This window comes from Ornithorhynchus anatinus, chromosome 1 (assembly GCF_004115215.2).
Source record: "Ornithorhynchus anatinus isolate Pmale09 chromosome 1, mOrnAna1.pri.v4, whole genome shotgun sequence".
NCBI classification, from domain to species: domain Eukaryota; kingdom Metazoa; phylum Chordata; class Mammalia; order Monotremata; family Ornithorhynchidae; genus Ornithorhynchus; species Ornithorhynchus anatinus.
The window spans coordinates 14,266,548-14,284,330 of record NC_041728.1 but is presented as its reverse complement, the minus strand read 5'-3'; the positions used below and the strand labels follow the sequence as shown (position 1 = coordinate 14,284,330).

General features: G+C 42.6%; 1 protein-coding gene and 1 pseudogene across 1 annotated transcript in view; both read left to right on the top strand.

The window, feature by feature from the left end:
• Positions 1-17,783, top strand: part of ADGRV1 (adhesion G protein-coupled receptor V1) — a 453,964-nt gene that overhangs the window by 282,194 nt on the left and 153,987 nt on the right. The gene's annotated exons all lie outside the window — the stretch shown is intronic.
• Positions 5,450-5,578, top strand: LOC114817068 (annotated as a pseudogene).

Sequence of the window (17,783 nt, the reverse complement as noted above, 5' to 3'; positions counted from 1 at the left end):
GCTGTTCAGATTCCCTGGGCAGTGGAGCCAGCCCACGGAAGAGGCTGCAGGCAGAGAGGGGACCTTCCTAGAGGACGGCAAATTCAGAATATTGCCTGATCCTTGGCGTGCCGGCCGGCAGGGTGAGGGTAGCCCGTTCTGCAAGCTGGCACCCTTGGAGGAGTGAGGTGAGCTTTTGAGGTCTGCTTGAGGACTGCTATTCATGACAACGTCCCTTTAGGTTGGATTTCGGCCCTCAAAATTTAGCACTATCGCTTGTCCTCACTCTGGATCACAGAGACAGAGATCATGTGGGGTATCCAAGATCTGCAGATTCAGTAATTCAAAAATGGTTCTAATCCTAAATTTCAACCTCCCTAACCAAACCAGTTTAGCCTAGTGGTTAGAGCAAGGGCCTGGGAGTCAGAAGGACCTGGGTTCTAATTCCAGCTCTGCCCTGGTCTGCTGTGTGACCTTGGGTAAGTAACTTAATTTCTCTGTGCTTCAGTTACCTCATCTGTAAAACAGGGATTAAGACGGTGAGTCCCATGCAGGGTAGGAACTGTGTCTAACCTGACAACCTTGTCTCTACCCTAGCACCGAGTACAGTGCCCGGTACATAGTAAGTGCTTAACAACCACCATTTAAAAAAAAAAAAAAGGAAGCAAAGAGACTCTCTCTCCAAACAAGCCAGAGCAGCTACCAAAAAGAAAACGGGACATATTCCTTACCTGCTTTGGATAGACAGGGAAGCCCAGATAATCCACAACCTGAATAATCAGCATCTGATGGCTTTTCTCAAAAGAGAGTTTCGGCTTGCACTTATAATTGATGTTGCTTGCCTTTCCTGACTGCAAATTTTACACTCCTGGTTTTCTGGCAAATCAGGGTTGCAAACCTCCACGTTAAGGAAAGCGCAGGCTGAGAAATCTAACCGTTCCCAAGTCTCCTACATGTGCAAAAATTGTTTCTTCCAACACCGCGGGTGCTGAATCCAAGCAGGTCTGTGTTGTTGGGCAAACATTTCCTAATTCCCTAGCAACGCTTTAGCCACAGAGCATAGTGAAAACCTGCTGCTCTTGCATAAGTGAGAGTAATAATAAGAATAATAAGCATCTAGTACAGTGCTCGGTACACAGGAAGCATGAAATAAATACTATTGATGGATGATAATGTCCTGCAGAGCTGCAGAGGGGAAAACTGCACTTTCTTCACTCTGTCAGCGATGATGACAGTGATGATGGGAGTCTCCTGTCAGGAACTACAGGGAACCAGTGTGGCTTAGTAGTTAGAGCACGGGCCTGGGAGTCAGAAGGACTTGGGTTCTAATTCCGGCTCTGCCGTTTGCTGTGTGACCTTGAGCAAGTCGCTTCTCTGTGCTACAGTACCTCATCAGTAAAACGGGGATTAAGACTGTGAGCCCCATATGGGACAGGGACCACATCTGACCAGATTTGCTTGTGTCTACCCTAGTACTCAGTACAGGGCACGTCGTAAGCGCTTAACAAAAACCGTACAAAACCCTCCCCCAAAAACAAAGCCTCAGTCTGAGATTTCAGCACTAAGGCCTTGCACAAATAGTTCATTAGAACACTGCCACCCACACCCTCAGTAAACCAGCCTAAAATGGACTGAGTGATGAATGTCCACAGAATCACCCCGTCAGGGCCATGGATTTTGCCGCACTGGGAGCCACCGAAGCTAGGCCCCGGCTTCTTTCCCGTCGAGCTATAGGCAGCTGCCCCTGTCACTGCCTACTCCTCCCACCCCAGATCAGACTCTCGGACTTGCATAGCTTTCCTCTCCTCCCTGCAATCTCAGCTCATTCCCTATTTCTCTGGTTACTGCCTTCCTCCCACTGCGTAAGACTTTGTCTTTTCTAACTTCTACTGATTTTTTCTTAAACCCTTGCTTGTTTTTCCAGTGGAGGAGCACAGCTCTAGCAATCTGAAGACCTGGCTTCCAGGGATAGGAACTGTGTCTAACTTCATTATCTTGTATCTTCTCCGGCATTCAGTACAGGTCCTGACACACAGTAAGCGCTTAACAAATGCCTCTAGAAAAAAAACAAATCCCAGCTTCCGCTACTTGCTTCCTGTGTGACCTTGCGCTAATCACTTCACTTTTCTGTGCCTCAGTTTTTTTATCTGAAAAATGGAGATGAAATACCAGTTCTCCCTTCCTCTTAGACTGTGAGCCCTATTTGCATCAGGAACTGTTTTGGTTGAGATTATCCTGCATGTAACCCATGCCTTAGCACATAGTAGGAACAGAGTAAGCTCTTAAATACAATTGCTACTAGTATTAGAATTACTGATAATACTCTGTGCTTCCTAAAACCCAGGAAGGCAGCATCTGTAATTATCTCTGGAAAACAAGAGTCTGAGAACCTCTTTCACCCTCTGCTCTCTCCTCTCTGAACAGAGACACCAGGCACTAAACTAAGCACTGGATACAAAATAATCAAGTTGGACCCATTCTTTATCCCATAGGACTCACAGTCTTTATCCCCATTTTACAGATGAGGTAGCTGAGACAAAAGTAAAGTGACTTGCCCAAGGTCACAAGTAGCAGAGTTGGGATTAGTACTCAGATCCTCTGACTCCTAGGCCACTCTGCTTAGAACCCAGGTCTACCAAGTAACTTCCAGTCCTGTGTTCTTTCCAAGAGTGGGCTCATTGTAATTTTTGGAAGGGAAGTATCTTGAACTTCAGGTTCATATCGGGGTTTGAATGGGTTCACCAAGGGACTCCCCCAGGTGAGTCCAGAAGACCTTTTGAGGTCACTATGCAGTCTCAGATCTCCCCAGATGTCCAGCGGCTTCAAGAGTTTCAGAAGAAAGGTCTGGTTTATCCCTCCTGACATTTCTCTTAGCTGATTGGGTTTTGAGCCCATTACCAGGCCGCCCTGTGGCATGTAGATAGCTGGGCATCACTATAACGTTTTGTTTCATCAGAGGTGGGCTAAATATGGCCCACAGGCCAGATTCAGCCTGTCAGTTGATGATCATGGTCAGCGCTTTCTGTGTGTCAAACTATTCTAAGCACTGGGGTAGATACAAGATAATCTGATTAATGCTCAGAGCATTAATCCCCATTGGGCAGTTGAGGAAACTGAGGCACAGAGCGTTAAATGACATACCCAAAGTCACAGAGTAGACAAGTGGTTAGAGCCGGGGTTAGAACCCAGGTCCTGACTTTTAGCCAGCATCTCAGTCTCACTGTGTTCTCAGGGTCCTTTTGTGTGTATTTGTTTTGCTGAAGACATCCACAGCAGGTTTGGAGCAGGTCAGGAAGTACAGTTGCTTCAAGTTTTTCCCTACTCCTTTCACCTCCAACAGCCCCCATGTCAAATGCTGGAACTTAGTCATTTGGGCCAGGGTTGGTCCAGGGGAGACTTGAGGTGAATCTGCTTTCCTGTCGGCTACTCCTGAACCTTAGTCATGGGTTTTACGGTAAATATATTGAAAGTTATGAAAACCAGACCAGTAAACTAAATGCAATTACAGATGCTTCTTTTTAATGTGTTCTGTTGTCATTGTTTCTCAGGATGTTGGATACTCAAGGGATCTTTTTTTTCCTCCCATCAAATTGAAAACATAATTTATATGGTATTTAAAGGCTAATCTAATAACTGGTTACTTTTCATGTGAGCAGGGAGCCTGGGCACAATTATTTCTCACAGAAATTCCATTTTTAATAGAAATTAATTTGTTTTATTTGCCAAAGTTGGAAAATATGATGGGTTTTAGTAATAATTGTCAGTTTTAATACTGTACTGTTAGTGTTCGATTTTAAGCTTACCAATGGCTTTTGAAATCTGCCTGAGAAAAACCCCTAGCATTCAGCTGTGAAAACTGGTTGAATTTTTTTAAATCCCCAATCTCTCATAATTGTGGTTTGGCTTGTCTTTTCACAAGATACTGGCAGTCTTATGGGCTGCTCCAGTGTTTTGGAGGGAAAATATCCAAAAACCATAATTCACACCAAGCAGTCTAAAGTTCTTTGGGTTCAGAATATCTCCTGAGTATGTTTAGTATCTTTCCTCATATGTCAGCTGTATCACTATTGAAATTTTCACTGCATAATTATAGGCTGGAGTCAGAGATGGGGCTAATTGGTTTTTTGTTCCGCTAGAACAAAACCCAGCACTTGAAGCAGTCATACTATGCTTTTGGCCAAATACTTTTTTATGGAAACTCCAGTTAGCCTATTTTTATTAGTCACAATGTTCCAGCTACCTCCTTGGTTGCTTTTATTTAAGTTCAATAGCTACACAGAGAGCTAGCTTCATAGAGGAGCAGCATGGCCTAGTGGCAAGAGCCCTGGCTTGGGAGTCAGAGGTCATGGGTTCTAATCCCGGTTTCGCCACTTATCTGCTGTGTGAACTTGGGCAAGCCACTTAACTTCTCTGTGCCTCAGTTCCCTCTGTAAAATGGGGCTTGAGACTGTGAACCCCACATGGGATGTGATTACCTTGTATTTACCCCAATACTTAGAACAGTGCTTGGCACATAGAGCTTAACAAATACCATAATTATTGTTATTATTATACTTCTGAATTCTGTGCTTTCTGCTACAACAGAGGGCATCAATCAATCCAATGACGGTATTTACTGAGTGCTTTCTGTGTTCAGAGCACTGTACTAAGCACTTGGGAGTTGGTAGACATGTTCCCTGCCCACAAGGAGCTTACAGTCTAGAGGGGGAGACTAACATTGAAATAAATTACGGATACGTACATGTGCTGTGGAGCTGAGGGTGGGGTGAATAAAGGGTTCAAATCTAAGTGCAAGAGTGACACGGAAGGGAGAGGGAGTTGGGGAGATGCGGGCTTAGGGAAGGCCTCTTGGAGGAGATGTGGTTTTAATAAGGCTTTGAAGATGAAACTTCCAACTTTAGGAAAAGGAGAAAACCCTACTCCAAACTGGAACAAAACATTTTCACAAGTGATTCTGCAAGACCTTTTGTGTTCAAAGATAATGCTCCTTCCTGAGAGTAAACCTGATACATTGTGCCTGAATGTGGCTAAAAAAACCCAAAACAAAACCCAACCCTCCTCCCCTCCCTGCCCCCTAATACATAACAAGGAATATCTTTGCCCTGCAGTGGTCAGTCTTGTTTCCAACTCTTTGGGTTTTTTTTGCGGTTTAGCAGAAGGAAATTTAAAGAGTTACTGAGAGAGTTAGAATGCAATTCTCTGCCTCCTCATAGGCCTTTCTTCTTCATCCCCCTTCCCCACCACTCTCATAGAGTAAATGGAAAAATGAGATAAGGGACGATGTGGTGGACGTAGAATGCATGTGGGCTAGGCCCAGAATCCATTCCCATTAGGTTCCTCCCTTCTGTCCAATTGCTTTTATTTTGGTAAATTCTACCCAGAAATTATTTTGCTTTCCCGAACCACTCAGGGACTTGTTTCATGGACCCGGACCTCCCAGCTCTAAGGTGGGAATTATACTGTGCTATATTTGACTCTACTTACAGGACTCATCTCTATAGTAGGTTACTAGAGAAGTGAGGTGGAGAGCTTCAAAAACAGAATTAGAGTACCTGGTTTTCTTCTTATGGTAATTTAAGGATGGTATAGAACTTTCAGATTACTAGATGAGGAGTGCTTATGCTCTAAGGGCCTGATTGCTTAACAGAATGAAAACCTATACACACAAAACAAAGGCATCCTAGTCAGGGACAGTAATTACACATCAGTGGCAGTAAAATGAAGATTGCATACTTTTTCTTTAACTGCAAAGTGCTGTTTTTGCACAGAACAGATTTGAATTTAGAGTCTGTAATCAACTGAGAAACATACTGGGAAAGACTGAATGAAAGATGTTGTTCAGAAATATATCTCGTTTCACCAACAGAAGAAAACTCAAGCGCACACTATTAATTCCATGAACCATGCAGGGATGTTTCTCAATGTCCTGAGACAGGGCAGTTTTAACATTTCTTCTTGCTGTCTGTATTTGCATAATTCACAGAGTGGAGAAATTCATTCAAGCAAAATAACGTTGCTTTGGACATGAAGGCAAAAAAATGAATTATGTTCCACATTCTCAGTCGATAACAGAAGCATTTTCCATGTATTAAATGACTTTATCCCCCTGTGTCAGAATGGCCGTTGTCACTCAATCATAAAAGATACATAGCAATCAATCAATGGTATTTATTGAGCTCTTTCTTCATGTGGACCATGGAATTAAGCTCTTGCGAGATTGCAATTAATAGAATTGCTGGGCACGATTCCTGTCCACAAGAAGTTTACAGTCTAGAGGGAAAGACAGACATTAAAATAAGCTACAGAGAAGAGAAATGCCATTGTACTTGTATAGAGGGAGAGAGGATGGAGTTGGGGAGAACCATCCCGTGGTCCAACTTAATATCTTCAGGATTTATTTTAGTCATCATTAGTAGTGAACTTGCAAAATTTTTTCTCTTGGCTGTATTAAGTTTTTTAAAGATTTGCCTTTTGAGAAAAAAAAATTCTTTATTTCATTTTTTTCTTTAGGTAGGTGACATTGGAAATCTGATATTATCAATGAATGATATTTCTTGAGTGCTTATTGTGTGCAGAGCATTATACTAAGCATTTGGGAAAAGTACAGTACAACAGAATTGGTTGACACTATCCCTACCCACAAGGAGGGATGCAGTGTGGCCTGAGTAAGAGGACCTGGGTTCTAATATTGGCTCTGTCGCTTGTCTTCTGTGTGACTTTGAGCAAGTCACTTAACTTCTCTGTACCTCAGTTATCTCATCTGTAAAATGGGGATTAAGATTGTGAGCTTCATATGAGAAATGAACTGGGTCCAACAGATTATTTCGTATCTACCCCAGCATTTAGTACAGTCCTTCACACATAATAGAGTGCTTTTTTTTAATTTTAATGGTATTTAAGTCGTTACTATGTGCCAGGCACTATTTTAAATACTGAACATCTAAAGCGCTAGACTTTTAAACATCTAAACCCTAAAGGCGCTAAGTATTTAACAAATTCCATTGGAAAAAGGAGCTTACAGTCTACAGGGGGAGATAGACATTAAAATAGATATTAGGGATGCATCTATAACATCAGGCTAGCTCAAACTATTTGACTGGGAAGAGACATGGGATGAGGGAGATAATTCACAACAACTGGGATCAGAAATGAGGCTGACCACTCCTCCCGGGTAGCCATTTCCTCTGCTGTTCCAGTTTCGGAAATGGCACCCAGAAGCACCTCATCCTTTCCTGACGGATGCAGAAATTGGAATGGTGCCAGGAAATGAATAGGCTGCACGGACTTAAGGCATGGGACATGGGAGGCATACCGTCATAAATAACCACGGAGTGGGCTTCTTGTGGTATCCAGGTTTGTGGCTGAGGGATTATAGATGGTATATTTTAATATAGCTGTCCAATAGGTTTACATAACATTTGGAATTATAGCATGCTTTACATATTTTATATTAATATAATTAAAACAAAATGAATCACAGGTTTATTTGATTTTGTTACCTTATATACATACAACATATATATGCATATACACATCATCAATGGTATTTTTTGAGTGCTTACTATGTGCAGAGCACTAAGCACTTGGGAGAGTACAATACAGAGTTGGCTGCTATATTCCCTGCCCACAGTGAGGATGAGTCCAGAGCGTGAGCTTGCATTTATTTTATAAACCGATGCTATTTTTAACCTGCAGAATGTAGTGATCATTGGGAGTATACGAGAAGTGTGCACCTTTGCTAAAGTTCAATCCGCCAGAAGAAATGATAGCTTCCAGAGGACTTTATTTGAGCATTTTCTACCAGTTAAAACCATTGATTTATGGGGTGTCTTTGAGTCACTTCCTCTGATTCATCCCGTTCCCCCTCCTCACCTGACAGGATTTGATTGGTGGACACATCTGCCATTCTACCTGTTGAAACTTCCTCTGCTTGGATTCCCCCAGGTAGGATCTCATCAGAGGGGTTTGTTGAGGAGAAACAGGAGATAAAATGGCAGCAGTGGCACCTACCTTACATCACTAAGGAAACAGGATCCATCCCTGTGGCTGAAATTCCTGCAACTTTTGCTGGGAATTTGATGTTTCAAAATTGAAAATGTCCTAGAATCCTTAAAGCAAAGAAGATCAGGGTTTCATTTCACAGTGTGCATAGTGAAAATCTTGTAGTACAATTGGTTCTGGGCAGGAAACACAGGGATTTAACTAGCACAGTTTGGATTCAAAGCTCGATGCCGGGGTTTTCAGGGAGATGGGGCTGGCGGAGGGGGTACAGCCACAACTGCTGGATAAGAGAAGGGGGAGACTAGAGGAGGCGGGGGAAACAGGGTGGGAGGGAACCAGAGGAAGATCTGACTCTGCTTATTTCCCTTGCACCACCCCTTCCACAGTATTTAGGTGGAAGTGATGTTTAAAGGATTTGGGAAAGCATTGAGTTGGCTTGTGCCACGAATCTTTAAGGGATCCACCAGATAGCAGGATAGCTGTCCATAAAGGCATAGTTCCTTCATGCAACTGACACCCTCAGCTCCTGCCGATAGGGCAGAGGGAAGAGGAGCAAAATGATCCACAGTCCAGACGTTTGTTGTCCTAAAAGGACTTAGACTTCTCTTGAGCAAGAATTGCATGAGCTAGAAACTGCAGGGTTGCTGCTTGCTTGACTCCTCCAGTCTCTGGGGATAGGTTAAGGCCTGGTCCCAGCATAAAAATGGCTTTAATGATGATGGTGGGAGTTGGTAAGCATTTACTAAGTGCCAAACACTCTTCCACGTGCTGAAGTAGATAGAAGTTAAAGTTGGACACAGTCCCTGTCACAGATGGGACTCAGAGTCTAAGGAGGAAGTAGAACAGGTATTTAATCCCATTTTACAGTCAAGGAAACTGAGGCCTAGAGCAGTTCAAGTGACTTGCCCAAGGCCACACAGCAAACATTTGGCAGAACCAGGATTAGAACCCAGGTCCTCTGACTCCCAAGCCTGTGCAGTTTCCTCTAGGCTGTGCTGCTTTTTATAATCCTGAGAACCGCAAACATAAAATTTGTCTCTGAACCTTTAAAGTGATCAGACTGAAGTACTTTATCAATCTTGACCCTGCTGACGTAGCCTCAGGAGTTTTCTTGGAACAATTAAAAGACAACAAAAGCACAGGATAATGTGGGCCTGGTGTCATTTGGAAAGCAGAAATTAAATTTCAGAAAAACTAAACACCAACATGCCTGGTAGGAATAGAAATCCAACCTAAAGTCATCAAATAACTGAATCATTCATGCTTTTTTTAAATTTTAATTAGTCAGACCAGGAAGCTACTAACAGAATAGTATCCACTGTTAGCCACCTGTGGATGCCTAAGTAAAATATGGTCTGAATCTACAATCATCCATGAGGCTGGAAAGAGAAATCCAACTTTTGTGTTGAGTCCCAGTCCGACCCAGTTCTTAAAAACTCAGGAAATTATCCTTTGAGGTAAATGAGTTAATTAGAACCATTGACTGCCCAGGTGTCAAATTCTTAGTTAAAAAAACACTGCCAGGCAGATAGGACTATGATGCAGCGCAAATGGCCTTTAAGCCACAAGTCTCCAGCATGTACGCTCCTTACAGCAATGAAGACTGGTACTTTAGAAGCTTTCAGGTTGCTGGATAACATTTAGTGTGCAGAGCATCACGGTTTTTACTAAGTTGTACCCTAGCTTATCAAAGTACAGCTTCCACAGGTCCATAAATTATCTAGGCCTGACGGGCACCATTTTTTTTTAATGACATTTAAGTGTTTGCTATGTACCAGGCACAGTACTGAGCACTGGGGTAGATAAAAGCTAATCAGGCGGGACATAACTTGATTGTCCCATATGGGGTACACAGTCTCAATCCCCATTATACAAATGAGATAAGGGAGGCACAGAGAAGTTAAGTGATTTGCCCAAGGTCACATAGCAGACAGACAAGTGGCAGAGCTGGGTTCTAATCATCATCTAATCACTATTTCAACCAATCGATGATATTTTTTGAATGTTTACTCTGGGCAAGGTGCTGTTGTATGCATTTAGGAAGGTGCAGTTCAATAGAAGCAGCTTGGCTCAGTGGATAGAACATGGGCCTGGGAGTCAGAAGGACCCGGGTTCTAATCCTGCCCCTACCCCTTGTTTGCTGTGTGACCTTGGGTAAGTCACTTCACTTCTCTGGACCTCAGTTACTCTAACTGTAAAATGGAGATTGAGAGTGTGAGCCCCATGTGGGAGAGGGACTGTGTCCAACCTGCTTAACTTGTATCTACCCCAGCACCTGGAACAGTGCTTGGCACATAGTAAGTGCTTAACAAGTACTGTTGTTATTATTATTTGAGTAGCAAGTCCCGATCAATCAGTGGATGTTATCGATCACTTGCTGAATGCGGAGTACTGTACTACTAAGTGCCTGGGAGAGTACAATACAGCAGAGTTAGCTGGTAGATACGATCCCTGCCCTCAAAGAGCTTACTAATGGAAGGAATAAACATGACCAAAACTGTTCACTAATGATATTTTCTTGTCCTCAGAGGGGCACAGACTGTCCAGAAAGTCAATGGGGAATGTGTCTGTGATATTGTTATATTGTATTCTCCCAAGCACATAGTTCAGTGCTGTGCACATAGTAAGTGCTCAGTAAATATGACTGACTGAATGTCTAGGGGCTCCAGGGCTCGGTTCCTTAACCTCCATTGTGGGGATGATCAAAGACTTCTGTGTCTTCAGCTACCCTTAGGGTTTAATACTCACTGACTGGATTTTGCATGTGTGTGTACGTACATATATACACTGAAAAGTTTACCAAGATGCCAAGGACTACTTGACTACTTCAGGCAGAAGGCTGAGCCAGCCTTAAAAGGGCCTCATCAATTTCTTGTTTTTCACTTGCTTATGTCCTGTTCAATCTGTTTTGTGCAGTCATGTTCTAGAATTCAACAAGTAATTCAATAATAATAATAAAAATGGTGGGGTTTGTTAAATGCTTACTATGTACCGAGCACCGTACTAAGCACTGGACTAGATACAAGATGGTATGAGCCAGAGTCCCTGTTCAAATGAGGTTTGTTTTCTAAGTAGGAGGGAGAGCAGGTTTTGATAATTGAACAGCTAATTAGGAAGCCAATTTCAGAATAGGATTCTAATTCTCTGAGTTGGATTGAAAAAACCCCTGAGTCTCTCAGATAGGAGCTCCTATTCACCGAAGACGCTAGAAACACCCATCAAAGAATGCAAGGAGATGATGATGTATCGTTTTCACAATCAGTAAAATGCAGTGAGTTGACTAGCGGTCCGAAGACGAAGGCTAAGAACCAGCCCGCATCTGACAGGCCTACACACAATCATGCATCAACATCAGTTGAATGCCATCACTGTATTCTATTACCAGAGTAGCGCGAGGTCCTCAGATTTGAGGCTAGACTAGAAGGTGGAAAACTGAATCAAGAAAGCAGATGGCCCAAAGACATCAAGATTTCTGCCAAACTAAAGGTATATTGACCAATTGTATGTCCAACCCTCTTATCACTGTAAACTTGGGACCTACATAGACATGGTGAGGTCAGGAAATACATCCGGACCCCCACTGTCAAAGCCGCTCTCATCAGTCCCACCTTAGCTGGGTGGACGTGTACAGAGGAAGGACTGCTGGATACCCAACCAGCTGCTTTAAGGTGAACTGAAATGGGGTAATCAGAGAAAGGGTGGGCAGAATTAACTCTTTAAAGAGATAACAAAACAAACTTTCAAATGCTGTGATAGACCAGTGAAGAGTTAGGGGTCAGGAGATGAAAAGAAGGTAGGCTTTTGGCTATAGCCAGCAGAAAGGGATAGTGTTCTGGGCCAGAGACTTGAGAAAGATCCTGACACCAAGAGGAAGAAATGAAAACAGATTAGCCCTATGGATAACAACTGAAACAATGCAGTAGAAAACATGGGTCTTAGCCAATCTACAAACAGTGATGAAATCTCACCCTAAGTAGTGCTGTCTTCAAACCGGAAGGATAGGTACATACTGGATATTGGTGTGCATATATGGCACTCACTGATCTCCGATGCTGCAGAAATAGCCTATGTAATGAGTGGCAGAGGAACAGATTATCAGAAATTTATTAGTAGTTATTTAGAAATATGCTTACATAAAAGAATTCCCAAAATGCAATTCTTCCTCTTCAGGAACAGTTTACAGTGGGAAGAGTCTGCTTCTCAGTAGGAAACACAGTACGGATAGGCTGAGTCTATGCTGGATAATGCTAAAGGACTACTTTGGCCCCAATTTAGTTGAATTGGCTGTTTACAACTGCCCAAATTATTTGGCTAATTGCCTATTCTTCACTTCATGTTGTGGTTAGTAAATGTCTTGTTAGTCATTCCCAGCTGTTACCTTATAGTTCTCATAGTAAATCCCTTTTGCAAGTCATGGGGGAAATAATCATTTGAATGTTCATAACTGAGGGAACAGCTCTTCCTCTAACATCTGATTTTCTTATTGTTGAATTCAAACAAAAATTATCAACTGTGGCATGCATAAAACTCAGTTTGGGCTTAACACTGTAGCAGTTAGAGACATTTGTAACGGGCAGTTGTGTAATTCTGAAATGAGGAACTGTCTTAACTGGTGAGATAAACTGAAAAAAATCTGTTGCTGTTTTATACCTTAGGGAACAACCTCTCATGAGTTGACTATTTAATAATAGGGATTAAGTAGCTACCATCATCAGACAGATTCAAGGTGGTTGTATCTGGCCTCTGTTGAAATTTGAAAGAACATTTTCAATCTGGAGAAATCGGCATCTTCATTATGTATGTAAATGGTTCGATACTTACCGAACTCATAAAATGACCAAGTAAGACCATGAGCAATGTGAAAGCAGGTCATTGTTTGAAAAGACTGAATGTCCCTTTAAGAGTCAGGGATCTGAATGGAAACAAATCATCAATCTTCTCTTTACCCCGTCTTGGCAGTCAGAGTTCTATTACCAGCTGTTGTCCCACTTGCTCGCTGGGGTCCGATTTCTTCCTCAGAGGTGGACAGCAATTTTCCTGAACCCACATTCCAAGGTGGGACATATTAGTGGCTGGATTTCTATGAGTGGGGCTTCAACTGCCATCTGAGAAAAATTCTCTCTCCCTGTCCCTGACATGCACACACACCCCCCACCCCACCCCCATGACCTGTTCCTTGTTTCCTTTTCTCCTTCTTATCCTGTTCCAGGCTAACATGTTAAAAAATGTTGAGTTTGTGTGTTATCTCTAACTTGAGATTATAAATTCTTCCTGTTCAGGAAACACACTCGCATGCCTTCCCTCCACCACCACTCCGCCTCCCCACACACTTGGCAGGATTCTTTACTTCCTCTGACTTTTCTCCCTCTGCTTCAACCCATGTCCTGAGAGCAGCAGCAGAAGGATATCTAGCTCACAGTCAGCTTTGACTTCCCTTTTCCTAGAGCTCCTGACAGTCAAGACCTCCACTACTCTGGGGAGGAAGAGGACTGAAAAGACTGAGAAGAGCTGGGGAGAGGGGCGAGCAGTGTGTGTGTACGGGGGGAGGTGCCCATCTACAGTGGCAGCAGAGTTCACGGGGGGAAGGGAGGAGAAGATGGAGGTGAAGCATCGAGCAGTTAGCCGTGGCCCTGTCACTCTAGGATGGGCAGCTGGGGCAGTGTGGTACCCAGGTGCCAAGGTCTGGCTGATTCTGTAGACCTCGGCTCACTCTTCAGTCATCAGGCTAGGTGGGACCGAGTAGGGTGAAAACAACCAATTAAAAACCAGGTGCCACCTCTACCTCCCAAACTACTCACAAATAAAATAGGCCATCAGAGAACCACTTTTACATCCAAAGATAGGAAAAGGAGGCAATTTTCCAGGTCAGGGGAAGAACAACTATAATAATAATGCTATTTGTTAGGCGCTTACCAAATGCCAGGCACTGTACTGAGTGCTGAAAAGAAGCCATACAAATGGGGTTGAGGAAAAGTGGGCAATTTAAGAATCCAGTGCATTGATTAGCTCCCTTTCAATGATATTCAATGATATAAATATCAGTGATATTTATTGAATGTTTACTGTGGGCAGAGCACTGTAGTAAGCATTTGGGAAAGTGCAATATAATGGAAGCGGCATGGCTTAGTGGATAGAGCATGGGCCTGGAAGTAAGAAGGACCTGTGTTCTAATCCTGGCTCCGCCACTTGTGTGACCTGGGGCAAATCACATCACTTCTAAACCTTAGTGTGGGACAGGAACGGGGTCCAACCTGATTATCTGGCATCTACCCCGCTTAGAACATTGCTTGGCACAGAGTAAGCGCTTAATTAATACCACAGTGATTATTTAAGAATATGAGTGTAATAGGCAAACCTATGTGTCTGCTGTGTGACCTTGGGTAAGTCACTTCAGTGTTCTGGGCCTCAGTGTGGGACAGGAATGGAGTCCAACCTGATTATCTAGCATCTACCTCAGTGCTTAGAACAGTGCTTGGCACAGATTAAGCGCTTAATAAATACCACAGTTATTTAAGAATATGGGTATAATGGGCAATCCCACTAGAAATCGTCATCCCTGCAGCAGAGGTGGGGGCTACATTCCTGATAGTAGCCTGAATGACTAAGAGGTTTAGCCACAGACTATTAACCTTAAATCGGCTACTAACTTGTGTGATCACAGAAAACTCACTAAACTATCTCTGACTCACTTTCTTCATTCGTAAAATGAAGTTGGCAATATAACACACTTTCAGCAATATAACACACATTCCAGAGCCCCCAGAAATGAGATCAGAGTAATTTGATTAATAGCGATCTCCTTCTGAAGTAGTCGTGCAACTTCATGACAAAAGGGGATACTCTGATTTCCCATTGATGCGAATGAGAAGGTAGATAACATTTACTCACAGTGTTTTATGCCAGAAGGGAGTAACAACTTTTGAAATTTATTACCTTGGATGTTCTGAAAATTTCGTGTCTCAAAAGTAGAATTTTAATTTAATAAACTTGGCTAGCAGTTGTATTTTTGGCAGGAAAAATGCATGTTTCAGTATCAAATTTGAGTTTGTTGAGATTCATTTATTTAAAATTATTTAAATCAAATTTATAAAATTTTTGATGGGAAAGGGTGTGCAGCTCAATGTAGATTCAAGTGATTGAATTATACCAAACCTATAAAATAAGAATAACACACTCTTCCACTACTGGCTGGTGTAGATAATCTATGGAAATGGAAAATTAATATAAAATTATTTCTGTGGAGCAGAAAAATGAGATCAGGAAAAACTGGCCTACCTACCATTTTGCCGTATTAATGTGACTATACGTATTGTAATGTCTTCCTTATTATTTCTGAGAAGCAGTGTTGCCTACTGAAAAGAGCATGGAGCTGGGAATCGGACCTGGGTTCTAATTATGGCTCTACCACTTGCCTGTTGTGTGACCTTGAGCAAGTCACTTAACTTCTGTGTCTCAGTTTCCTCTTCTGTAAAATAAAGTTTAATTACCAGTTCTCCCTCCTCTGATTGTGAGCACCACTTGGGACAGGGACTGTGTCTGACCTGATAATCTTTTATCTACTTCAGGGCCTGAGCACAGTGTTTGACACATGAATAACACTTATTATTTCTCTCTCTCTCTCTCTCTCTCTCTCTCTCTCTCTCTATATATATATATATTTGTCCTTCATACTAGAGACGAAGTTGCTGATGGCAAAGTTCTGTTCTAGGTACATTAGTGGCTGAAAGGGCCAATGAGAGATCCATAGCCTCAGCACTTGTGCACAAATAACTTTTTTCCCCATGGTACTAGTTAAGCATTTACTATGTGCCAGGCACTGTATTAAGCGCTGGGGTAAGATAATCAGGTTGGACACAATCCTACACAGGGTTTACAGTCTTCATCCCCATTTTACGGGTGAGTTAACTGAGGCACAGTGAAGTGATTTGCCCCAGGTCACACAGCAGACAAGTGATGGAGCCGAGATCAGAACCCAGGTCTTTCTGACTCCAGGATGCTCTATCCACTAGGCCATGCTGCTTCTTGAAGTTCTCAAAGAACTTCCATTCTCCGTTGTGCTATTAAGTATGTTGGTTGCTGCACCTGGGTGGTTTTTGCTTTGGGTTCTTTGTCCCGTGAATCCGTCTTGCTTCCGCTGTAAGGGAGCCAATCCTCCCCTCATTGTAGTGCACCATGCTGTCCGTCAGCCACAGATGAATCCCAGTTGTCAACTGTGGTGTCATCTTTAGGGAAGCAGCACGGCCTATTGGAAAGAGCACGGACCTCGGAGTGAGAGGACCTCTGTTCTAATCCTGGCACTGCCATCTGTCTGCAGTGTGACCTTGTATGAGTCACTTAATTTCTCCGTGTCCTCATCTACAAAATGGGGATTCAAAACCTGTGCTCCCTACTACTTAGACCGTGAGCCCCACATGGAACCTCATTACCCTGTATCTAACTCAGCGCTTAATACAGTGCTTGGTATATAGTAAACACTTGATCATTATCGTCATTATTACTCTTTTTGAGACTTTTCTTTATTGCCTCCCGAAAGTGTTTTCGCTGTCATCCTAGGCAAAAAAATTCCACACGATAAAGCAGATATTTGGAAGTCCCGTTAAGCAGTCTATTCACTAGTTCCACCCACCGGAGCTGTGTTTCCCTTACTGTTAAATAAGCATTTGGAAATTATTCCAATGAGAAATTCACTTCAGATACTGCACAAGTGGGGTTTGAGATGCAGGTGGGTCCATCACTCTGAAATTGCATCCAGTATTTCTCTTGGCTTCAAGAGCTACCTACGAAGCTATAATTTTTGGATAATCAATGATAATTAATTGCCACATTTTTTACTTAGCCTAACACCTGAAGACATTTATAAGGACACTTTAGGCTCCAGTATTTATTTGTTGTACTGACTGTAGTTTCAAAGTCCTGTTGCTTTCAGCTTTGTCAGACAGGACTTTTTATTCATAAAATAATAATTTTAACTAAAAACAATCCATATAGGTTTTGGGCAGTTTGCTGTTAGTTTGTGTGGATGATTTGTTTCTTGAGTGGAAGCCTGACATGAATCTTTTTTGTGGAAAGTGCTTAAAAGCAACCTAAAAATGAAATCCCCCAAATCAAAAACTACTTTTGACATATAATGTATTCTTGGCTGTACTGTTTACTCATTCATTCATTCAATCATATTTATTGAGTGCTTATTGTGTGCAGAGCACTGTATTAAGCGCTTGGGAGAGTACAGTAAAACAATATACAGACACATTCCCTGCCCACAATGAGCTTATAGTCTAGAGGGAGGGAGACAGACATCAATATAATTAAATAAATTACAGATATGTACATAAGTGCTGTGGGTCTAGGAGGGGGGAAGAACAAAGGGAACAAGTCAGAGCAATAAAGAGGGAAGTGGGAGAAGAGGAAAGGGGGACTTAGGGTAGGCCTCTTGGAGGTGATGCACCTTCAATAAGATTTGAAGCGGGGGAAGAGTAATTGGCTGTGGGATTTGAGGAGGGAGGGCATTACAGGCCAGAGGCAGGACGAGGGTGAGGGGTCAGCATCGAGATAGATGAGATCAAGGCACAATGAGATTGTTAGCATTAGAGGAGTGAAGTGTGCAGACTGGGTTGTAGTTGGAGAGTAGCAAAGTGAGATAGGAGGGGGGAAAGATGATTGAGTGCTTTAAAGCTAATGGTGAGGAATTTTTTTGTTTGATGCGGTGGTGGATGGGCAACCACTGGAGTTTTTTTAAGGAAAGGGGAGGCATGTCCTGAATGTTTTTGTAGAAAAATGATCTGGGTAGCAGAGTGAAGAGTGGC